This window comes from Phyllobates terribilis, unplaced genomic scaffold (assembly GCF_046119375.1).
Source record: "Phyllobates terribilis strain yellow unplaced genomic scaffold, ASM4611937v1 Scaffold_5__5_contigs__length_657084704, whole genome shotgun sequence".
In the NCBI taxonomy this organism is placed as follows: domain Eukaryota; kingdom Metazoa; phylum Chordata; class Amphibia; order Anura; family Dendrobatidae; genus Phyllobates; species Phyllobates terribilis.
Window position 1 is genome coordinate 252,786,774 of NW_027362765.1, and position 26,409 is coordinate 252,813,182.

Below are 26,409 nucleotides of genomic sequence, written 5' to 3' on the forward strand. Positions count from 1 at the left end.
CCTCACTGAGGCTGCCATCCTTTGAAATCTAAAAACTGTGCATTTATAGCAATAAGTCCTCATTCCTGTACTGCTGGAAAAGTAGCATGATTCACTACTCATATTAAGGAAAGAGAAGTTGTGGAAGTTGTACTGGCGGTTATTCTGTAACAGAGAAATTCCTCCGCTGAGCGTCTCTGAAAGGCCAAGTACGCCTGAGGCTAGATCAATCACGTCTGCAGACATGTTACTTGTCACATCAGGTGAATCTGCAAAAATGTAACAAAACTCTACAGTGCAGCCATCATTTCACAGTTCTGTCCTAGAGAGGGCTTTCACAGGATCTACACTACAGCATCTTGCCCTGCTAACAACTTTAGGACTGGAATTCTGCACGATTAGTACTAAGATACTTGACCTCATGAGATCTCCATTCTTCACAGCAGGACTGTGGAGTCAGTGTCCATTTTGGTGGGGTCTGAGTCAGTATAAAATGGACCGACCCCTAAAATATATAATAAATTGGTACAATAATTCAATGCAGGATGTGCTGTAAATGTTTTCAGAAGAATTTGGGAAATGTCCTAAAAATGTCTGTTCCTGATCTAAGGATCTAGGCTTTTAGTCGAGATGAATCTGTGCTACACTTTATGTACACGCTCAGCAGTGAGATGAATCTGTGCTACACTTTATGTACATGCTCAGTAGTGAGGCAGTGAGATGAATCTGTGCTGCACTTTATGTACACGCTCAGCAGTGAGATGAATCTGTGCTGCACTTTATGTACACGCTCAGTAGTGAGGCAGTGAGATGAATCTGTGCTGCACTTTATGTACACGCTCAGTAGTGAGGCAGTGAGATGAATCTGTGCTGCACTTTATGTACACGCTCAGTAGTGAGGCAGTGAGATGAATCTGTGCTGCACTTTATGTACACGCTCAGTAGTGAGGCAGTGAGATGAATCTGTGCTTCACTTTATGTACACTCTCAGCAGTGAGATGAATCTGTGCTGCACTTTATGTACACTCTCAGTAGTGAGGCAGTGAGATGAATCTGTGCTGCACTTTATGTACACGCTCAGTAGTGAGGCAGTGAGATGAATCTGTGCTGCACTTTATGTACACGCTCAGTAGTGAGATGAATCTGTGCTGCACTTTATGTACACTCTCAGTAGTGAGGCAGTGAGATGAATCTGTGCTGCACTTTATGTACACGCTCAGTAGTGAGGCAGTGAGATGAATCTGTGCTGCACTTTATGTACACGCTCAGTAGTGAGGCAGTGAGGTGAATCTGTGCTGCACTTTATGTACACGCTCAGTAGTGAGATGAATCTGTGCTGCACTTTATGTACACGCTCAGCAGTGAGATGAATCTGTGCTACACTTTATGTACATGCTCAGTAGTGAGGCAGTGAGATGAATCTGTGCTGCACTTTATGTACACGCTCAGCAGTGAGATGAATCTGTGCTGCACTTTATGTACACGCTCAGTAGTGAGGCAGTGAGATGAATCTGTGCTGCACTTTATGTACACGCTCAGTAGTGAGATGAATCTGTGCTTCACTTTATGTACACTCTCAGCAGTGAGATGAATCTGTGCTGCACTTTATGTACACTCTCAGTAGTGAGGCAGTGAGATGAATCTGTGCTGCACTTTATGTACACGCTCAGTAGTGAGGCAGTGAGATGAATCTGTGCTGCACTTTATGTACACGCTCAGTAGTGAGGCAGTGAGGTGAATCTGTGCTGCACTTTATGTACACGCTCAGTAGTGAGATGAATCTGTGCTGCACTTTATGCAGGGCCGGCTCCAGGTTTTTCTGGGCCCCGGGCGAAAGAGTCTCAGTGGGCCCCTTTAACACATACCACGATTCATGATGCAGAGATACAGCGGAGAATATATATATATATATATATATATATATATATATATATATATATATAGTACAATGCAAAGATTTCACTTCTTACATTACATGAGTGATATCTATTGTAAATTCCACAATAGCTCAGAAACCGGTGAATCGCTCCACACAGAATACTGGCCCCCATATAAGGCTCCATACGGAATACTGGCCCTCATATAACGCTTCATACAGGATACTGGCCCCCATATAACGCTCCACACAGAATACTGGCCCCCATATAACGCTCCACACAGAATACTGGCCCCCATATAACGCTCCACACGGAATACTGGCCCCCATATAAGGCTCCATACGGAATACTGGCCCTCATATAACGCTCCACACAGAATACTGGCCCCCATATAACGCTCCACACAGAATACTGGCCCCCATATAACGCTCCACACGGAATACTGGCCCCCATATAAGGCTCCATACGGAATACTGGCCCCCATATAACGCTCCATACAGGATACTGGTCCCCTTATAAAACTCCATACAGGATACTGGCCCCCATATAACGCTCCATACAGGATACCGGTCCCCTTATAACGCTCCATACAGGATACCGGTCCCCTTATAACTCTCCATACAGGATACTGGCCCCCATATAATGCTGCATGCAGGCTGTTACCCCCCACATAATGCCCCATACAGGCTGTCCCCCCCCTTATAATGCTCCATGCAGGCTGTTACCCCCCACATAATGCCCCATACAGGCCCCCCCCTTTTAATGCTCCATGCAGGCTCTTACCCCCCACATAATGCCCCATACAGGCCCCCCCCTTTTAATGCTCCATGCAGGCTGTTACACCCCACATAATGCCCCATACAGGCAGCCCCCCCTTATAATGCTCCATGCAGGCTGTTCCCCCCCACATAATGCACTATGCAGGCTGCCCCCCCTTTATAATGCCCCATGCAGGATGTCGTCCCCCCCTTTATAATGCCCCATGCAGGATGTCCCCCCCTCTCTTTATAATGCCCCATGCAGGATGCCCCCCCCCTTCTCTTTATAATGCCCCATGCAGGCTGTTCCCCCCTCTCCTCTATATAATGCCCCATGCAGGATGTCCCCCCCCCCTTTATAATGCCCCATGCAGGATGCCCCCCCCCCTTCTCTTTATAATGCCCCATGCAGGCTGTTCCCCCCCCTCCTCTATATAATGCCCCATGCAGGATGTCCCCCCCCCTTTATAATGCCCCATGCAGGATGCCCCCCCCCCTTCTCTTTATAATGCCCCATGCAGGCTGTTCCCCCCCCTCCTCTATATAATGCCCCATGCAGGATGTCCCCCCCCCTTTATAATGCCCCATGCAGGATGCCCCCCCCCTTCTCTTTATAATGCCCCATGCAGGATGTCCCCCCCCCTCTATATAATGCCCCATGCAGGCTGTCCCCCCCCCCTCTATATAATGCCCCATGCAGGCTGCCCCCCCCTCTATATAATGCCCCATGCAGGATGTCCCCCACCTCTTTATAATGCCCCATGCCTCCATACATTAAAAAAAAAATCAAATACTCACCTCCCTTCTCCTCACCTGCTGCCGCTGCCCGCTACTCAGCTCCGAACTCCAGCGTTGTCGGCGTCTTCCCGTTCAGCGCTCCCTGTGACGGCTCAGGGGAGGGCGCGGTGAAAAGACGTCACCGCGCCCTCTGACCTGAGACGTCACAGGGAGCGCAGAGCAGGAAGACAGCGGATCTGCGGAGGCACGGGGAGAGGTAAGTATCGGGCTGCCGGGGCCCTGAGCAAGCGGCGGAGAAGGGCGGGCGCTGACACCGCTCTCCTCCGCCCATAGCCCAGCGGGGTGCGCGACCGCCAGTGGGCCCCTCTGCCTGCTCAGGGCCCCGGCATTTGCCCGGGTGCGCCGGGTGCTGACGCCGGCCCTGACTTTATGTACACGCTCAGTAGTGAGGCAGTGAGATTAATCTGTGCTGCACTTTATGTACACGCTCAGCAGTGAGATGAATCTGTGCTGCACTTTATGTACACGCTCAGCAGTGAGATGAATCTGTGCTGCACTTTATGTACACGCTCAGTAGTGAGGCAGTGAGATGAACCTGTGCTGCACTTTATGTACATGCTCAGTAGTGAGGCAGTGAGGTGAATCTGTGCTGCACTTTATGTACACGCTCAGCAGTGAGATGAATCTGTGCTGCACTTTATGTACACGCTCAGTAGTGAGGCAGTGAGATGAATCTGTGCTGCACTTTATGTACACGCTCAGTAGTGAGGCAGTGAGATGAATCTGTGCTGCACTTTATGTACACGCTCAGTAGCGAGGCAGTGAGATGAATCTGTGCTGCACTTTATGTACACGCTCAGTAGCGAGGCAGTGAGATGAATCTGTGCTGCACTTTATGTACACGCTCAGTAGTGAGGCAGTGAGATGAATCTGTGCTGCACTTTATGTACACGCTCAGCAGTGAGGCAGTGAGATGAATCTGTGCTGCACTTTATGTACACGCTCAGCAGTGAGATGAATCTGTGCTGCACTTTATGTACACGCTCAGTAGTGAGGCAGTGAGATGAACCTGTGCTGCACTTTATGTACACGCTCAGTAGTGAGGCAGTGAGATGAATCTGTGCTGCACTTTATGTACACGCACAGCAGTGAGATGAATCTGTGCTGCACTTTATGTACACGCTCAGTAGTGAGGCAGTGAGGTGAATCTGTGCTGCACTTTATGTACACGCTCAGTAGTGAGATGAATCTGTGCTGCACTTTATGTACACGCTCAGTAGTGAGGAAGTGAGATGAATCTGTGCTGCACTTTATGTACACGCTCAGTAGTGAGATGAACCTGTGCTGCACTTTATGTACATGCTCAGTAGTGAGGCAGTGAGATGAATCTGTGCTGCACTTTATGTACACGCTCAGTAGTGAGGCAGTGAGATGAATCTGTGCTACACTTTATGTACACGCTCAGTAGTGAGGCAGTGAGATGAACCTGTGCTGCACTTTATGTACACGCTCAGTAGCGAGGCAGTGAGATGAATCTGTGCTGCACTTTATGTACACGCTCAGTAGCGAGGCAGTGAGATGAATCTGTGCTGCACTTTATGTACACGCTCAGCAGTGAGATGAATCTGTGCTGCACTTTATGTACACGCTCAGCAGTGAGATGAATCTGTGCTGCACTTTATGTACACGCTCAGCAGTGAGATGAATCTGTGCTGCACTTTATGTACACGCTCAGCAGTGAGATGAATCTGTGCTGCACTTTATGTACACGCTCAGCAGTGAGATGAATCTGTGCTGCACTTTATGTACACGCTCAGTAGTGAGGCAGTGAGATGAACCTGTGCTGCACTTTATGTACATGCTCAGTAGTGAGGCAGTGAGGTGAATCTGTGCTGCACTTTATGTACACGCTCAGCAGTGAGATGAATCTGTGCTGCACTTTATGTACACGCTCAGTAGTGAGGCAGTGAGGTGAATCTGTGCTGCACTTTATGTACACGCTCAGCAGTGAGGTGAATCTGTGCTGCACTTTATGTACACGCTCAGCAGTGAGATGAATCTGTGCTGCACTTTATGTACACGCTCAGTAGTGAGGCAGTGAGATGAATCTGTGCTGCACTTTATGTACACGCTCAGTAGTGAGGCAGTGAGATGAATCTGTGCTGCACTTTATGTACACTCTCAGTAGTGAGGCAGTGAGATGAATCTGTGCTGCACTTTATGTACACTCTCAGTAGTGAGGCAGTGAGATGAATCTGTGCTGCACTTTATGTACACTCTCAGTAGTGAGGCAGTGAGATGAATCTGTGCTGCACTTTATGTACACGCTCAGCAGTGAGATGAATCTGTGCTGCACTTTATGTACACGCTCAGTAGTGAGGCAGTGAGATGAATCTGTGCTGCACTTTATGTACACGCTCAGTAGTGAGGCAGTGAGATGAATCTGTGCTGCACTTTATGTTCACGCTCAGCAGTGAGGCAGTGAGATGAATCTGTGCTGCACTTTATGTACATGCTCAGTAGTGAGGCAGTGAGGTGAATCTGTGCTGCACTTTATGTACACGCTCAGCAGTGAGATGAATCTGTGCTGCACTTTATGTACACGCTCAGTAGTGAGGCAGTGAGATGAATCTGTGCTGCACTTTATGTACACGCTCAGTAGTGAGGCAGTGAGATGAATCTGTGCTGCACTTTATGTACACGCTCAGTAGCGAGGCAGTGAGATGAATCTGTGCTGCACTTTATGTACACGCTCAGTAGCGAGGCAGTGAGATGAATCTGTGCTGCACTTTATGTACACGCTCAGTAGTGAGGCAGTGAGATGAATCTGTGCTGCACTTTATGTACACGCTCAGCAGTGAGGCAGTGAGATGAATCTGTGCTGCACTTTATGTACACGCTCAGCAGTGAGATGAATCTGTGCTGCACTTTATGTACACGCTCAGTAGTGAGGCAGTGAGATGAACCTGTGCTGCACTTTATGTACACGCTCAGTAGTGAGGCAGTGAGATGAATCTGTGCTGCACTTTATGTACACGCACAGCAGTGAGATGAATCTGTGCTGCACTTTATGTACACGCTCAGTAGTGAGGCAGTGAGGTGAATCTGTGCTGCACTTTATGTACACGCTCAGTAGTGAGATGAATCTGTGCTGCACTTTATGTACACGCTCAGTAGTGAGGAAGTGAGATGAATCTGTGCTGCACTTTATGTACACGCTCAGTAGTGAGATGAACCTGTGCTGCACTTTATGTACATGCTCAGTAGTGAGGCAGTGAGATGAATCTGTGCTGCACTTTATGTACACGCTCAGTAGTGAGGCAGTGAGATGAATCTGTGCTACACTTTATGTACACGCTCAGTAGTGAGGCAGTGAGATGAACCTGTGCTGCACTTTATGTACACGCTCAGTAGCGAGGCAGTGAGATGAATCTGTGCTGCACTTTATGTACACGCTCAGTAGCGAGGCAGTGAGATGAATCTGTGCTGCACTTTATGTACACGCTCAGCAGTGAGATGAATCTGTGCTGCACTTTATGTACACGCTCAGCAGTGAGATGAATCTGTGCTGCACTTTATGTACACGCTCAGCAGTGAGATGAATCTGTGCTGCACTTTATGTACACGCTCAGCAGTGAGATGAATCTGTGCTGCACTTTATGTACACGCTCAGCAGTGAGATGAATCTGTGCTGCACTTTATGTACACGCTCAGTAGTGAGGCAGTGAGATGAACCTGTGCTGCACTTTATGTACATGCTCAGTAGTGAGGCAGTGAGGTGAATCTGTGCTGCACTTTATGTACACGCTCAGCAGTGAGATGAATCTGTGCTGCACTTTATGTACACGCTCAGTAGTGAGGCAGTGAGGTGAATCTGTGCTGCACTTTATGTACACGCTCAGCAGTGAGGTGAATCTGTGCTGCACTTTATGTACACGCTCAGCAGTGAGATGAATCTGTGCTGCACTTTATGTACACGCTCAGTAGTGAGGCAGTGAGATGAATCTGTGCTGCACTTTATGTACACGCTCAGTAGTGAGGCAGTGAGATGAATCTGTGCTGCACTTTATGTACACTCTCAGTAGTGAGGCAGTGAGATGAATCTGTGCTGCACTTTATGTACACTCTCAGTAGTGAGGCAGTGAGATGAATCTGTGCTGCACTTTATGTACACTCTCAGTAGTGAGGCAGTGAGATGAATCTGTGCTGCACTTTATGTACACGCTCAGCAGTGAGATGAATCTGTGCTGCACTTTATGTACACGCTCAGTAGTGAGGCAGTGAGATGAATCTGTGCTGCACTTTATGTACACGCTCAGCAGTGAGGTGAATCTGTGCTGCACTTTATGTACACGCTCAGCAGTGAGATGAATCTGTGCTGCACTTTATGTACACGCTCAGCAGTGAGGTGAATCTGTGCTGCACTTTATGTACACTCTCAGTAGTGAGGCAGTGAGATGAATCTGTGCTGCACTTTATGTACACTCTCAGTAGTGAGGCAGTGAGATGAATCTGTGCTGCACTTTATGTACACTCTCAGTAGTGAGGCAGTGAGATGAATCTGTGCTGCACTTTATGTACACGCTCAGCAGTGAGATGAATCTGTGCTGCACTTTATGTACACGCTCAGTAGTGAGGCAGTGAGATGAATCTGTGCTGCACTTTATGTACACGCTCAGCAGTGAGGTGAATCTGTGCTGCACTTTATGTACACGCTCAGCAGTGAGATGAATCTGTGCTGCACTTTATGTACACGCTCAGCAGTGAGGTGAATCTGTGCTGCACTTTATGTACACGCTCAGTAGTGAGGCAGGGCTGTGGAGTCGGGAGTCAGGGAAATTGAGGAGTCGGAGGTTTGGCTTACCGACTCCACAGCCCTATGAGAGAGGGCATCATGATGTTTGGCCGAAGTTTACAAATGGGAGGGAAACGCTCGCTAGATCTATATATACTATACAACCACCGTGTCTGGGAGTAGTGTTCCAGGCATATGCTTCTGCTAAAAATCTCCCACATTACGTATAACTGGCTACATGGCACATTTGTAGGATGTCGCTGGACTCTTACCTGGACTCCTCTCCGGTAACCTAACAGTCAGTGTCAGCTTTTGGCAAATGCTTGTGTTTAGAATGTTATTCCCAATTAGTATAAAGATATAGTAGTGGCTTAGTGTATAAAAACTTAGGTGGTCTTCGGTTTGAAAGCTCCAGTCATATAATATTGAGAGAGAGATATACTGAAGTCATGTTATCAGCTCTCCCAATGCGACCGAACTACTAAGTCCTAAGAAATGGCTACAGGCACCAGGTGTATGCACAGTAAAGCGAGGTGTACTTGCACACAATGCCTAAACAGACTTTTAGCTGAAGCGTGTTTAGGACACTATATTCTAGCAGTATCACAACATGCTGGTGTTTGGGGTACAAAACTTGGGACCGTGAACCAGCATTGTGGAGTCGGGAGTCAGAGCCCATTTTGGTGGAGTCGGTATAAAATGGACCAACTCCGACTCCTAAAATATATAATAAACTAGCTATTGAACCCGTTCTACGCCCGGGTGGCGAGCATTTTTATTGGTATATGGTCTCCCATGCTGGTATGTGCTTCCCCCCCTCCTTGTATTTGTGCTGCCCCCATCCTGTCCCCACCATCCAATCCTGGTATGCGTGGCACCCCTCACCCCCAATCCTGGTATGCGTGGCACCCCTCACCCCCAACTCTGGTATGCGTGGCACCCCTCATCCCCAATCCTGGTGTGTATGGTATCCCTCATCCTGGTATGCATGGCACCCTATCCCTCAGTCCCAATCCCGGTATGCGTGGCACCCCTCACCCCCAATCCCGGTATGCGTGGCACCCCTCATCGTTATCCTGGTGTGTACGGTATCCCTCATCCTGGTATGCATGGTACCCAATCCCTCATCCCCAATCCCGGTATAAGTGGCACCCCTCATCCCCAATCCCAGTATGCCTGGCACCCCTCATCCTGGTATGCATGGCACCCCATCCCTCATTCCCATTCCCGGTGTGCGTGGCTCCCCTCACTCCCATTCCCGGTATGCGTGGCTCCCCTCACCCCCAATCCCGGTATGCGTGGCTCCCCTCACCCCCAATCCCGGTGTGCGTGGCTCCCCTCACCCCCAATCCCGGTGTGCGTGGCTCCCCTCACCCCTTATCCCGGTGTGCGTGGCTCCCCTCACCCTTATCCCGGTGTGCGTGGCTCCCCTCATCCTTATCCCGGTGTGCGTGGCTCCCCTCATCCTTATCCCGGTGTGCGTGGCTCCCCTCATCCTTATCCCGGTGTGCGTGGCTCCCCTCATCCTTATCCCGGTGTGCGTGGCTCCCCTCATCCTTATCCCGGTGTGCGTGGCTCCCCTCATCCTTATCCCGGTGTGCGTGGCTCCCCTCATCCTTATCCCGGTGTGCGTGGCTCCCCTCATCCTTATCTCGGTATGCGTGGCACCCCTCACCCCCCAATCCTGGTATGAGGGGTACCACACATACCAGGATTGGGGGTGAGGGGTACCACACATACCAGGATTGGGGGTGAGGGGTACCACACATACCAGGATTGGGGGTGAGGGGTACCACACATACCAGGATTGGGGGTGAGGGGTACCACACATACCAGGATTGGGGGTGAGGGGTACCACACATACCAGGATTGGGGGTGAGGGGTACCACACATACCAGGATTGGGGGTGAGGGGTACCACACATACCAGGATTGGGGGTGAGGGGTACCACACATACCAGGATTGGGGGTGAGGGGTACCACACATACCAGGATTGGGGGTGAGGGGTACCACACATACCAGGATTGGGGGTGAGGGGTACCACACATACCAGGATTGGGGGTGAGGGGTACCACACATACCAGGATTGGGGGTGAGGGGTACCACACATACCAGGATTGCAATGTAATATATGTCTATTACATTGCATGACATCAGTGATTAGAAAAATAAAAATTAGTGTCCCATACAGGGACTAAGTAAAAATGTAAAAAAAAAAAAATCAAAAAAAGGTTTTCAAACTGTTAAAAAAAATCATAAAATAAATAAAAGTAAATAAATAAAATATTAAACCAATAAATCCGTATATTTATGCAAAAACAAAAAAAGTACACATATTTGGTATCGCCGCGTCCGAAACAACCCGATCTATAAAACTGTCACACTAATTAACTCCTTCTGTGCACACCGTAATAAAAATAAATAAAAAAACGGAGAAAAAAAACACTATGCTTTTTCATCATATCGCCAAACAAAAAGTGGAAAAAAATGCGATCAAAAAAGCAAAATGGAAATAAAAATGGTACCGCTGAAAACGTCATCTTGTTCCGCAAAAAAAAAAGCTGTCATACAGCTCTATCAGCCGAAAAATAAAAAAGTTATAGCGCTCAGAATAAAGCGATGCAAAAAAAATATTTTTTCTATAAAATTGTTTTATTGTGTAAAAGCGCCAAAACATAAAAAAAAATATATAGTAAGTGTAGTATCACTGTAAACGTACTGACCCATAAAATAACGCTGCCTTATCACTTTTACCACACGCAGAACGGCATAACAAAAAAAAAACCTCAAAAAAAAATTCATGAATTGTTGGTTTTTGTTAATTTTACCTCCCAAAAAACGGAATAGAAAGCGATCAAAAAATGTCACAAAAATGGTACCAATAAAAATGTCAACTCGTCCCACAAAAAAACAAGCCGTCACATGACTGTCGGCCGAAATATGGAAAAATTATAGCTCTCAAAATATGGCAATGCAAAAACTAGATTTTGCAAAAATAAGCGTCTCTTAGTTTGTGACAGCTGTCAATCAGAAAAACCCGATATAAATCTGGTATCTCTGTAATCGCACCGACCCGAAGAATAAAGTAATCTCATCACTTATACCGCACGAGGAACGGCGTAAAAAATAAATAAAACCAATTCTTCACCTGCTACTGATTTGTTTATTATGTCTCCCAAAGATCGCAGTAAGGCTCTGCTCACATTTATCCTGCGCTCTGCGCTGAGCACTTACACCAGAGTTTCCGTGTAAATCTCTGAAATACGTGATTCAGACGGAACTCATGCCGGAAGATTCCCTGTAATGAGGCAGATATAGGCCACTGTGGATGCCATCTGGCCTGTGATCCCACAGTGTCAGTTTTTTTAGGCGTGCATAAAAGTGCGGTTGGCCACAGTTTTGTGCACTTCATGAAAAAAAGGACACCGCTAAACAGAGGCCAGACGGAGTCCAGAGTAACTCGGCTGCCTCATTACAGTGAATGGATCCCGCAGGGGTTTCATCTGAATTACATCACTTGGAAATTTAGATGGAAACCCCGATGTAAGTGCTCAGCCTAGAGAACCGGATAAATGTTACGTAAAATGTTTCCAATAAAAGCTTCAACTCAGTCCTCAAAAAAAGCTAGTCCCAACTCAGGTCCGTCATCTGTTAAAAATATAAGGGACTTCCAAGTTACTGGTAGCAGAAAGGCTCTGGAAAAGAGAAATGGCCCTTGCACCCCAAAAGAAATTCAGAAAATTTTGTGCTCCCAAATCCAAATGCCTATTCTACAATAATTTGTTCTCCAATTGTCAAATAGCGCTCCGTCCCTCCCAGATCTCGCCGTATGGCTAAGCGGTACGATACAGCCACATATGGGGTATTGACACTTTTAGAAGAAATTGTGTGACACATTTCGGCACCATTTTTACCCATTGCCCTGTGTGAAAATGTAAAATCTGAGGGTAAAACATTTTTTTGTGGTAAAAATATAATTATGCTTTTTTCACTGCCCAATGGTATAAATTTAAAAATTAAAAAATAGTCACTACTTCCCTAGATGAATTCCTTGAGAGGTGTAGTTTACAAAATGGGGTTACTTGTGGGGGTTTCTGCGTTTCGGCAGGTCAGCGACTCTTCAAATGTGACATGGTGTCTGCAACCTATCCCAGCCAACATAGTGCTCCTTTCTCTTCCGAACCCTGCCGTACACCAAAGCAGTGGTTTTCCCCCACATATGGTGTATCGGCATACTCAGGAGAAATTGCACAACAAATTTCATGGTGCAATTTATCCTATTACCCTTATGATAATGCAAAATTAAGGGATGAAAAACATTTTTGTGGGAAAAATGTGAAAATGTTATTTTTACAGCTCAATATTATAAACTTCTGTGAAGCACCTTGGGGTTCAAGGAGCTCACCACACATCTAGATAAATTCCCTAAGGGGTCTAGTTTCCAAAATGGTGTCACTTGTGGGGGGTTTCCACTGTTTAGGCACATCAGGGGCTCCCCAAATGCAACATGGTGTCCGCTAATTATTCAAGCAAATTTTACATTCAAAAAGTCTAATGGCGCTCCTTCCCTTCCGAACCCTGCAGTGCGCCCAAACAGTGGTTTTCCCTCACATATGGGGTATCAGAGTGCTCATGAGAAATTGCACTACAAATTGTGCATTCCATTTTTTCCTGTTACCCTTGTGAAAATAAAAAAATTGGGTCTAAAGTAACATTTTTGTGAAAAAAAGTTAAATATTCATTGTTTTCTTCCACATTCCAAAAATTCCCGTGAAACACCTGAAGGGTTAATAAACTTCTTGAATGTGGTTTTGAGCACCTTGAGGGGTGCAGTTTTTAGAATGGTGTCACTTTTGGGTATTTTCTGTCATAAAGGCCCCTCAAAGTCACTTCAAATATGATGTGGTCCCTAAAAAAATGTTTTTGTAAATTTTGTTGGAAAAATGAGAAATAGCTGATCAAATTTTAACCCTTATAGCTTCCTAACAAAAAAAAATTTTGGTTCCAAAATTGTGCTGATGTAAAGTAGACATGTGGGAAATGTTATTTATTAACTATTTTGTGTGACATATCTCTCTGATTTAAGGGCATGAAAATTCAAAGTTTGAAAATTGCAAAATTTTCACCAAATTTCCAATTTTTTCACAAATAAACGCAAGTGATATCGAAGAAATTTTACCACTATCATGAAGTACAATATGTCACGAAAAAACAATCTCAGAATCAGTGGGATCCGTTGAAGCGTTCCAGAGTAATTACCTCATAAAGTGACAGTGGTCAGAATTGAAAAAATTGGCCCGGTCACGAAGGCAAAAACAGGCTCTGGCGCGAAGTGGTTAAAAGTGAGCCCAGAAAAAGGAGAAGAGTCAAGGGAGTGGTTCACCACAAGGCTACATTCACACATTAGTGTAAATTTTTAGATCCATGAGAATCAGAACATTTTCTATTCTTGTGTAATCCATTCTTTTCTGTTTTTTTTCTCCCACTAAAGAAGGTAGACTGTCTGAACTTTTAGTTATCCATTTACTTTTTAACAATCGATCAGTGAAAAACGGACGGAACACTGAAGTACAAAGTATGTCTTCAGTTTGTCATCTGTTTTACATTGATCCCCATTGACTTTTACCCCTTCAGAAGCAGGCAGTTTTTCATTTTTGTGTTATGGCTTTTCCTTCTCTTTTTTTTTTTCTGGACACGTTATAGTTTTGAATGACATTATTCATTTTGCTATGTAACGTACAGAAAAATAGCAAATGAAGTGAAATGGTGGAAAACACACAATTCCAGCATTTTTGTTTGGGTGGCGTTCATTGTACAGTAAAATTATTATTATCTATATATATATAATCGTCGTATCCTGTCTGTCTGTCTAGGAAATACCGCGTCGCTCATTGGTCCGGCAGCGGCCAATCAGCGACGCGGGATTTGAGAAAAAGATGGCGGCCGTTAGCGGCTCATCTGCAGGACGGAGGTCAGCGGCGATGCAGCCGGGAGATGAGGCGGCCGCTAGCAGCAGAAGTATCCCGACCGGCGGCGGCGCCGCTGACCTCCATGCGGCTAGGGTGTCAAGGGAGGACAGGGGAGCGGCACTGCCGGTCGGGATACTTCTGCTGCGAGCAGCCGCTCATCTCCCGGCTTCTCGCAGAGGAAGTAGCCGCACAGGCAGCGACGCTCCCCGGTCCTCACCAATACGATTCACTGATTGGTCACGGCCTCCGGCCGCGACCAATCAGTGATCTTGGCGCGAAATTTAAACACCGCTGTGCTGATTGGTCGCAGGCAGCGGCCGTGACCAATCAGCGATTTTGGCGCCACATTTAAACAGCGGCCGCGACTAATCAGCGATCTTGGCGCCACATTTAAACACTGCTGTGCTGATCGGGCAGCGGCCGCGATCAATCAGCGAGATTGGCGCCAAATTTAAACAACGCTCTACTGATTGCGCCCGGTCGGCTGCATATATTCTAGAATACCCGATGCGTTAGAATCGGGCCACCATCTAGTTTATTTATATAGCATCATTGATTCCATGGTGCTGTACATAAGAAAGGGTTACATACCAAATACAGATATCACTTACAGTAAACGAACTAACAATGGTAGACTGGTACAGAGGGAAGAGGAACCTGCGGGCTTACATTCTACAGGAACGGGGAAGGAGACAGGTTGGGGGGGGGGGGGCTGCAGTAGCTCCGGTGTTGTTGAGGTGGCAGCATGGTCATAGCAGGCAGTAAGCTTGTTTGAGGAGATGGGTTTTCACGTTCCGTCTGATGGATCCAAATGTGGAGGCTAATCGGACGAGTTGAGGCACAGAATTCAAGAGAATGGGGGGATATTCGGGAGAAATCTTGGAGGCGATTGGGTGAGGAACGAATAAGTGTGGAGGAGAGAAGGAGGTCTTGGGAGGCCCGGAGATTACGTGACGGAAGATATCAGGAGATTAGTTCAGAGATGTATGGAGGAGAAAGGTTATGGGTGGCTTTGTAGGTCAGTGTTAGTAGTTAGTTTGGATTGGATACGCTGGGCAATTGGGAGCCAGTGAAGGGATTTGCAAAGGAGTAGTGAGGCGAGAGATGAACTAGTCGCGCAACAGAGTGAAAGATTGATTTGGGGGGTGCGAGAGTGTTAGCAGGTAAGCTACAGCAGAGGGTGTTGCAGTAGTCGAGGCAGGAGATAAGGGCATGCACAAGCAGTTTAGTAGATTGAGGGTTGAGGAATGGACTGATTCTGGAAATATTTTTGAGCTGGAGGCGACAGGAGGTGGAGAGCTTGGATGTGGGGTTTGAAGGACAGGGCAGAGTCAAGAGTTACTCCGAGGCAGCGGATTGCTGGTACAGGGGAAAGAGTGATGTAATTTATTGTGATAGATAGATCAGATGGGGAAGATACGAGAGATGATAAATGATAAGTTCAGATTTGTCCACATTGAGCTTGTGGAAGCGATAGGAGAAGAAAGAGGATACGGCTGATAGACACGCTGGGATTCTGGACAGCAGAGAGGTGACATCTGGGCCAGAGAGGTAGATCTGGGTGTCATCAGAATACAGATGGTACTGGAAGCCATGGGATTTTAAGAGCAGTCCCAGGCCAAGGGTATAGATCGAGAAGATTAGGGGTCCTAGGACAGAGCCTTGAGGGACTCCAACAGAGAGGGGGCGGGATGAGGAGGTAGTGTGGGAGTGGGAGACGCTAAATGTGCAGTTAGAAAGGTATGAGGAGATCCAAGATAGGGCAAGGTCGTTGACGCCAAAGTAAGAGAGGATTTGTAGTAGGAGGCAGTGGTTAACTGTGTCGAAGGCAAAGGACAGATCAAGAAGAAGGAGTACAGAGAATTGTCTGCTAGCTTTGGCTGTAAGCAAGTCATTAGTAATTTTGGTAAAGGCAGATTAGATGGAATGGTGGGTCCTGGAACCTGATTCTCCAGGTCAGAATGATTAGGGCGACACCAACCTTGCATTTTTTTTTTTTCACGTAATTGAAAGAATTTTATAAATTTGTATTTAAAAAAAAAAAAAAAAGGATTGTATTGCCATTTTCCGGGACCCATAACATTTTTACTTATCCAGCAATGTACAGTAGCTGTGTGGGGGCTTGTTTTATTGAGTGCAGAGCTGACGTTTTCATTGGTACCATTTTATGGGTACATACAATGCTTCAATTGCTTTATATTGTATGTTTAGGGAGGTCTGGTTAGCCAAAAAAAAAAAGGGATTTTGATTTTTATTTCTTCGAACAGCACGTACAGATTGGGTTGACCTTATATTTTGGTAAATCGGACATTTAAAGACACACGGATACCAAATATGCTTATCTTGAATGGAAGACAATTAGGGCAATTAAAATATTTAAATTTATATTTTAAACCAATAAATATTTTTTACTTTATGTTTTAGTCGTCTTCTTAGGGGACTTAAACCTATTATATAATTCTATATATTGCAATACCACAAAGACCCATAGAGATAGATGTGTGAATGTAGCCTTATGGGCAAGTCTCTTGCTACCTCCCTACATAGAGAGATGTGTCACATATGTTGTCAGGAGGGGAGACACCCTCTTGACTCCTCACTATTTCCTCATAATTCTGAGTAAATCACTGCAGTAATGAGGAAGTAGGTCCCCATTCTGGTCAGACAGTGTTTCCAGCATCATGATGGTCTTTCTGACAGGTTCTCCTGTTATTGGCAAATCCTGACAGACGCTAAGCTTTTAGGTTTATTAAAGGGAATCGCTCATTAGATTCATGCTGGCCAAAACACAGGCCGCATAAGTCCCAAGCCTGGCTGAGCAACTGCAGCCAGATAGGTTTTATTCTAAAATGCTGCAGTTTTTCAAAGAGGACACAGTTTGAACAGCCGGCTGGGGACAAGAGGGAGAGACATGACTAGTCCGATGTGGTCACTGCCCGCTACAGTTGATTGACAGGTCTCAGGTGTACATAGGGAAAGACCTGTCAATGAACTGAAGCAGGGCGGGGAGAAAACAGACTTTTTAGGTCTCTCCCTATAGTCCATGGCCAGCTTTTCTAAGTCGTTTTTTTCTGAAGTGCTGAAGCTTTTCAGAGTAAAGCATACCTGACTGCAATCGAGCAGCAAGGCTCTGATTCATGCTGCCAATGGTTCAGACAGCATTAATCGGATGACAGACTCCCTTTAGCTGCTTATTTTCTTTGTAATTATATACAGTATTTCCCCCTGGTCTGTAACCTTCCTGGTATTAAAAGAAGCATGCTCTATGTTCTCCGAAGTATTACCATCATCAACAACATGGCACAAAAACTGGTCTTAAATTACCAAAAAGCCTTCTTTTTAACTGTATTTAAGGCAAGGATGTAAAAATCCCAAAACACACTAAGCCTTCAAAATGTCAACAGAGCAGATTTGGTGTAGACCAAGCCAATCTTTCAGGTGACGTGCTAATTTCTAAGATGTCCATGCAGTTTAGATTGAAGGCATCTCTTTCCAATTCAATGGGATCCACTAATAATCTATAGTGTCTAGGCAGATTAAATTGTTTTTATGAATCATTATGTTCATCTAGAATAGAAAATTATACGCTTGTAACATACATGTAGTGAAAATTCTGCCTATATAGAGTTCTTATACCAGTGTGGTGTAGTCTGTGTCTAAAAAATGGGATGACCCAGCTTAGCTCTGTATAAGGCATCCATAGGAGAACTGCTTAGGACCAACCACTAGTATGCAGGTAAAGGACATTATACATGTGAGACAAAAGTAATTCGAACCCATGGATAACAGGAGGTTCAGCAGACAGTCTAATGTGTATGTAGGGCTCTCCACTACTCATTCAACAGATAAGTATCCAGTCTGTTGGATTTACAATCCTTCTTGGCAGAGGTACCAGGAGTCTGGCAGCGGCTTTCTCATAGGGAATGCTCACTAAGCAATCCTGCGTATAGGGAAGTTGAGAGAGATAAGTAGCTGTTGGATGAAGGATTCTTTACCTGACAGCTAATGGGTATGAGCGCCTTAAAAGGGGGTTCTCCACTTTTAGATATGTGGACACTAGTGATGAGCAAGCATGCTCATTTAACTCTTTAACCGAGAATGCTCGGGTGCTCGTGTATTATGTTCGAGTCCCTGAGTCTGCATGATTTATGGCTATTAGTCAGCCTCAACACATGCAGGGATTGCTTGTTTGTTAGGGAGACCTCACATGTGTTGAGGCTGTCTAACAGCCATAAATCATGCAGATGCAGGGACTGGAACATAATATACGCGCACGCTGAAGATGCTCAGTAAAAAGGGTTAAAAGAGCAGGCTCGCTCATCACTAGTGAAACCAACCGATCAGAAAAAATAAAGATTGTACGCGCCCTTCCTCGGTCCAGTGCCGGCTCTCCCATGTTGCTCCAATGTCTGTGTTTGGGCTGCAGCGGTGATGTGATATAACTACAGCATGCATCACCACTGCAGCCACTCAGCACCTCTGCTTTTGGTGCCACCATGAGCCCTCGAGCACAGCGATTGGCTACTGTGGTAATTTGTGCTGCAGTCATGAGGTCACCATTGCAGCTAAACTATAGAAACAGAAGCAGGGGCAGAAACACATTGCTGGACTGACGGAGGGCGAGTACTGTCTCCATTTGCATTTTTTTTCCTACTACCTGATCGGTTGGTTTCCACTTTTCTAAAAGTGGAAAACCCCTTTAAGACAGTTCAGGTATTAACAGGTGAATAGTTGTTTATTGAGGAGCAGGATTTGCACATGCCAGCAACAAGTCATTATCAAGTCTGTCATCTCTACCATTGTTCTCCCTGTGTTTCCTCAAGTGGGTTTTTACTTACAGGTAACTTTACTAACAAGATAACATCACCTAGAGACAATAATGTGCACACAGGAAAAACATGTCATCAGAAATCTAATACCTTAATGTCCCATGGTGATCAAATCTGTCACGGATAGGTGCTAGTTCCCAAATTATGATGCTCCGGTATGCACTGCCTAATGGAGATTGTTTAGCACAGCTGTAATGTGAGGTTACCTCTGCTGCCCGCAGTTTACCCCTTAGATGCAGCAGTCACTATCAACCGTGTCATCTAAGGTGGTTGACAGAGGGATCACCTTGTCTGGACAACTGCACCAAGCAAAGAGACTGAGGTGCCAAAAAAGGCTTTGCTAGAACCATTTTATGACTGCTGTCCTACATATCAACATGTGTTATCAAATGATGACATAAGAAGGGATTACCACTTTAATAAAGTTACATCAACACGTCCAAACTCTAGAACCCAACCAATTCTGAGAATTAAGGGGATGCAGCAATTGTTGGCTACATTTTTACTGCACAATGGCACTTCCAGCCATCCGACTGCATCCAGCCCCAATACGCTGTATTTTTCAGAGCAGATTTTTGCAAATAATGAAATCTGTGCCGAAATTGACTGCAATAAGGATTATGCACCAAAAATTTGTCACCTCTGTATGTGGTCATATAATACATAGCCTCCAGGTAAGAAGTACTATAATCTGGAGTACTCTGAGAGTCTCGTCTGAAAGCACTTAGTGCCCATGTTTTAATCCGCAGTTGCACCTTTTAGACGTTATTGATTAATGTGTCTACAATTAATGTCAGTGAAGCTGTAAATATGACCAACAAGGAAACAATTATCTAGTCGAAACTAAAAAAAACAAAAACTAAAGTCTATTGGCAAAATGACAGTCACACCTCAGATTAACCATGTATGTAAAAAGAGGTTCTCTCTAGAATTAGTGCATATATATCACTCCACTAGTTACTAGGTGTATCGAGGTTTTAGAAAATTCCATTACTCAGCGATTTCAGAACATGAAAAGTGCAGTATTAGCAGATCTTCCAGATTATGACACCAGGGCGAGAAATCAACTCCGACTTCTACTACTAATTACCTATAGGGATATTCCCACCGTAGCCTTTCATGGCTGAGATGGGAATAACTGTCCAAAGCGGATTATTGGATCTGGAGTTAAGGAAACAGCCGAGCTACCCTGGCTGCGTTACTCCCATGGAAATAATTGGGACTTACAAAGAAAAGCCATTCTCAGCCAGCGGAAAAGGCACAAGGTCCACCACCGGTGGAGTTACCTTGTCAGCCATGAAAGGAAGTAACCAAAAACATGAATAAGAAACCATTGGTGCAGTTTTGGCCTTGTGATATCATTACAGTGAAAGCTGACTAATGAATCAAGATGACATGTCTAAGAGAAACAAATCCCTAATGGCCAGATCATTCGAACAGCAATTTTCTCGGATATTTGTGCAATTCTTGACTGGTAACTTGGACCACTACAATAACAGCAATGAAATCCACAACAGCCACGCAATTTGGTGTAGTGTTTGGAGCTGTGGATCAGTCTTGTGTGGACATACCCTTAGGTCATGTCTACAAGGACCTAACAATAAAAAACTATCACAAAGTCGCCTGCAAACTTGACAATATCAGCCGGTGCAATGTGGACAGTGCTGCACATTTAGGGGAAGAATCTACCCCAAACCTCACTGCTCTACTTTGAGCAGCATTAAAATATAAGAAAGTACACTGAAATGTTGTGGATCCTGACATCGGCCCCACTGGCCAATCTCCACATGGAGATATTCCACACTATGTGGCTGACAACTGTCACAATCTTGGCTTGTACTGTAATCAGTTGCAGATTATATTTGTACCAAAAGGAAAATCTGCAGCAGAAAGGGCCAAGATGAACTGTATAATGTATATTTAGTAATAAGCCATTACATAAGCTCCCCCGCTCACCACAACGCCGGCAGCTCAAACCCCAGAACCCCACAGCGGTTATCTGCCTTCCTCTTTTTAATCACTGTGAGATTTCTTCATCAGTGCCAGCTGCCCGGTCTGTAACTATGACATAGGTCACGGTACTGGGGAACACAGACAGAAGAGGGCCGCAGCACAAGAACAATATAAGGGCACACTGCAGCCCAAGAACTCATCAGAAAGCACAATTCCACCTGTTTTGGAGATAGATGTGGGCCCCCTGTGTGGCTGCCCAGGTTGCATCAATTATATGTCAGCTCCTGGGTGCTCGATCAGTAATGGGGAGCGCCATGTACCTTCCTTCTGACATGTCGTAAAGACACCAAAACATGACATCAGGGGGCTGTCAATGTGGATTACCAGCATCTTCCCTAACACAAGAGACAGAAGTCAGACGTAGATCCCAATGGTGTCCAGGGATCAGAGGGGTCACTGTGGGGTCAGAGGGCTGCAGCCTGGGAGTGATGTGCATGTGTCCCACCCTAGTGATCTCAGTACATCGGGTGGCGGGGGTCTGTGGACCAGCTGAGGACATCGCCCCATGACTTCTCTGACACTTCCCTCACTCCACCCTCCCCGTTCCCTCCCGTGCACTGATGTCAAGCAGGACCGGCATCCATAACTTTCATTTACTGTCACCCTCTCCCTATGAGGCATCAGATGGAGCCTGCACTCAGCCCGTGTTACTCCACCCAGGAGCAGGATGACACCCCGCACCCGTGCCTGCCTGGCCGTTATGGCTGCTCACTTCCTCCTGCCTCGCTGAGGTTGTCAGTCTGACCAATCCTCATCCTCCCGTCACTGACGATACCAAACCCCCAACACAATGGCGAATATCCCCTGTCCTCCGGTCTCACCGTTCTCCGCGGAGCCGCCTCTCTCCTCTCTCTTTCTGGCCGCTTCCGCTCCGCCCCGGGGCAGATCCTCCCGCGAGACTTCCGGGGCCGCGTCAGATCCCGCGGTCGTAGAACGTGCTGCGTCATTACGCAGCGAGGAAAGAAGCCTGACGTGTGACGTTTGGCCAGTACGCAAACCATCTCAGTCGTGGGCAGTAATAACAGGACTGTCGTCCAAAGCTCTGTGTTACGTAACTGTTCTTTTCTCGACACTGCGCTCTAATTACTGTGTTACTATAGTAACGGGAGCCCATGGTACATGGAGCTTTCTGGAATTTGTAACATCTTAACTAAAAGCAACAGAGGGGTTAAATGAAAAGTGATTCTCCTGCAGGTGGAGAGCACAAGGCAGCTCAGGGAGAGGGTCTGACAGTGGGGAGACAAGGTATTTTGCTGCTCTAGACAGATTAAGCTAATGGCGCCCCCCTCACCCGAAGCAACTGAATGGGTGAGAGACTAAGGTAACAGGACCCTTAACACCCCCCTAGAGCCTACTCCAATGGGTCAGGTAACAAGCTCAGACGACCACTTCCAATAGAATTGTTATGCTTTTCACCATACTTTAAGGATGTGACTTAACAGTGAGTGCAATCTCAAAGGTAGATATGGAATCACTTATTGTTTGTGGACCATTTACACACTACAGGGGAAAAAAATGGCGATATTCATCCCTGACGTCCTATATTTTAAATGTCAGACACAAGGAGAGTCACGAAAACTAATATAGCCTAACTAGAATGGGAGCCAATTGGTTTCAATTAAGGTGTCCAGCATTTGGCGGATACCCTAATGGAAACTAAACAGACCCTTATTATAGATAAAGGGATACATATGATGTTTTTTGCTACAAATACAGCTTGCACAAAACTGATGGTGGTTTTGGTAATGTATTCATGTACTGATGGTGGTTCTAGTGATGTATTCATGTACCCGTGGTGATTCTGGTGACATAATCATGTAGTCATGGTTGTTCTCCTGCGGTATTTATGTATTTCTGATGGCTCTTGTGGTGTATTCATCACCAGAATCATCATCAGTACATGAATTGGAAATCCAAATCATCTTCAGTACTTAAATAGAACACCAGAGCTATCAATAGTACATGATTAAGGCGCCACAACCATCATCAGTGAATAAATAAGTCACCAAAATCACCATTAGTGCATGAATATGTCATCAAATCCACCATCATTATATGACTACATCATCAGAACCACCATCAGTACATGAATGCGTCACCAGAACCACCATCAGTACATGAATAGTTCACCAGAACCGCCATCAATACATTATCCCCTTCACCTAAAAGCCTGTTTTCACTTCCTGACCAGGCCAAATTTTGCAATTCTGACCAGTGTCACTTTATGTGGTAATAACCCTGGAACGCTTCAACAAATCCTAATGATTCTGAGATTGTTTTTTCATGACACATTGTACTTCATGTTAGTGGTAAATTTTGGTCAATATTTGTTGTGTTTATTTATGTAAATAATGAAAATTTGACAAAAAAGTGAATTTTTATGCCCTTAAATCAGATATTTCTAGCACACAAAATAAATCACATTTACCACATGTCTGCTTTACATGAGCACCATTTTTAACTCCTTTGTGACCTTGGGATTTTCCGTTTTTGTATTTTTGTTTTTTGCTCCCCTGGTTCCCAGAGCCATAGCGTTTTTATTTTTTGGCAATATGGCCATGTGAGGGCTTATTTTTGGCGGGCCGAGTTGTACTTTTCAACGCCATCACTGGTTTTACCATATCATGTACTGGAAAACGGGAAAAAAATTCCAAGTGCAGTGAAATTGCAAAAAAAATGCAATTCCACAGTTGTTGTTTTTTTTTTTCTTTCCACGTTCAATGAATGCTAAAACTGACCTTCCAACATTATTCTCCAGGTCATTACGAGTTCGCAGATGCCAAACATGTATAGGTTATTTTCTATTTAAGTGGTGAAAAAAAATTCCAAAGTTTGCTATAAAAAAAAATGGTGCCCCTTTTCCAAGACCCGTAGCGTCTCCATTTTTTGGGATCTGGGGCCGAGTGAGGGCTTATTTTTTGCGCGCCGGGCTATCATTTTTATTGATACCATTTTGAGGTAGATACTATGTTTTGATCGTCCGTTATTGCATTTTATTGCAGTGTTGTGGCAACCAAAAAAACGTAATTCTGGTGTTTGGAATTTTTTTCTCGTTACACCGTTTACCGATTAATTCTTTTTTTATATTGATAGATCGTGCGATTCTGAACGCGGCGATACCAAATATCTGTATGTGGGGTTTATTTTTTATTATTTTATTTTGAATGGGGCAAAAGGGGGGTGATTTAAACTTTTATATTCTTTAAATATTTTTAAAAACTTTTTTTTTTAACTTTTTGCTTGCTTCTATAGTCTCCATAGGAGACTAGAAGCAGCACTTGTCTGATCGCCTCTGCTACATAAAGGTGATCAGCAGATAGATCACCTCTATGTAGCAGAAATGGTCCTGTACTATGAGCGCCGATCACTAGGTGGCGCTCATAGTAATCGTTACATGACAACCACTGGAGTCTGCTGCAGACCTAGAGTTGTCATGCCCACCTATCGGTGACCCGCGATCACGTGACGGGGTCACCGATGGGCAGGGCTAACGCCGCGCTTCTGGCAATGTTAAATGCCGGTGTCAGAGATTGACAGCGGCATTTAACATGTTAACAGCCGCGGGTGGATCGCGATTCTGGCTGTTGCGGGCACATGTCAGCTGTAATAATCAGCTGACATGTGCCCGGTTCAGTGCGGGCTCACCACCGGAGCCCCCGCTGAACTGGGGGTGATGGCCTGGAGCTTACTAATACGCCCCAGGCCAGTAAGGGGTTAAACTTTTTTTTGTTGTTGTTAGGAAGTTATAAGGGTTAAAAGTTTATCAGCAGTTTTTCATTTTTCCAACATAATTTACAAAACCTATTTTTTAGGGACCACATCACGTTTTAAGTGACTTTGAGGGGTCGATGTGACAAAAATACCCAATAGCGTCACCATTTTAAAAAGTAAATCCCTCAAACTACTCAAAACCACATTCAAGAGGTTTAGTAACCCTTTAGGTGCTTCACAGGAATTAAAGCAATGCGGAAGGAAATGTGGAAGGAAAATGGACCATACCATTTGTTGTGCAATTTCTCCTGAACACGCCGATACCCCATATGTGATGGAAAACTACTTTTGAGCACACGGCAGGGCTTGGAAGGGAAGGAGCGTTATTAGACTTTTGGAGAGCAAAATTGGCTGGAATAGTGGACGCCATGTCGCGTTTGCTGAGCCCTTGATGGGCCTAAACAGTGGAAACCCCCCACAAGTGACCCCAATTTGGAAACTACACCCCTCAAGTAATTTATATAGAGGTGTGCTGAGCATCTTGAACCCACAAGTGCTTCATGGAAATTTAAAACATTGCACTGTGAAAATGAAAAGTTTTTGCCCAAAAGTGTTGCTTTAGTTCCAAATTTTTCACTTTCATAAGGGTAAAAAGAGAAAATGGAATGCCCAATGTGTTGTGCAATTAAACTTGAGTATGCCGATGCCCCATATGTTGGAGAAAACAACTGTTCGGACACACAGAAGTCTGCCAAAATAAAGGAGTGACGTTTTGGTAAGCAGAGTTTGCTTGTATGGTTTGCTGGCACCTTGCCACATTTGTAGAGCCCTTGTACTGCTAGAAGAGTAGTAACCTGCCACAGATGACCCCATTTCGGAAACTACACCATTCACTGAATTCATCTAAGGGTGTCGTGAACATATTGAATCCACAGGTACGCCACAAAATTTTATAACATTGCAACATTATACGGCAAAGACTCTCACCTACCATGGAAATCTTCACAAGGAATCTGAACACCTACCTCTTTCGACAAGCCTACACCCTACAGTAACCACCGCTCCACCATACCACTGCGCGACCAGCTCTGCCCTCACCTACTGTATCCTCACCCATCCCTTGTAGATTGTGAGCCCTCGAGGGCAGGGTCCTCTCTCCTCCTGTACCAGTCGCTGACTTGTATTGTCTAAGATTATTGTACTTTTTATTATGTATACCCCTTTTCAGATGTAAAGCGCCATGGAATAGATGGCGCTATAATAAATAATAATATAAAAATGAAAAATGACGGGGTTTTTTTACACAAAAATGTTGTTTTAGCCCTAAATTTTTACAAAAAATAATAGGTTAGAACATTTCTAAAGCAATATATTCCGAATGCACCAACACCTTATATGTGGTCATACACTTTTGGCTTGGATTTACGGCAGGGATTCGAAGAGAGAGAGCATCATTTGGCTTTCAGGGAGCACAGTTTCTTTGAGTAGTTTGTGGGCACCATTTGCAGAGCAGATCACAAAGCAGTACGCTTAAGACAAACAAGAAACATAGTGCATATTAAAAGAAAGCAATGGACTTATCTGTGGTAAGTAGTGGAATGCTTCCAAGTAGTAACCGGATAGTCCCATTCGAGATATTTGCTCTGTAGGTTGCACCAGTGCAAAAGAAGAAGTCCCAGGGTGAGACTGTGTAACTTTTGCACCATATTGGGTATTTGCTGGGACTGTTCTATGTGTTTA

General features: G+C 45.2%; 1 protein-coding gene across 2 annotated transcripts in view; it reads right to left on the reverse strand.

Annotated features, from left to right (window-relative positions):
* The window catches only part of GRB2 (growth factor receptor bound protein 2), a 54,399-nt gene extending 32,484 nt beyond the window's left edge, over positions 1-21,915 (reverse strand). For both annotated transcript variants that reach the window (XM_073684037.1, XM_073684036.1), the window contains exon 1: positions 21,780-21,915. The gene's annotated coding sequence lies outside the window, so the exon portion shown is untranslated. The remainder of the gene's footprint in view (positions 1-21,779) is intronic.
* Positions 21,916-26,409: the final 4,494 nt, after the last annotated feature.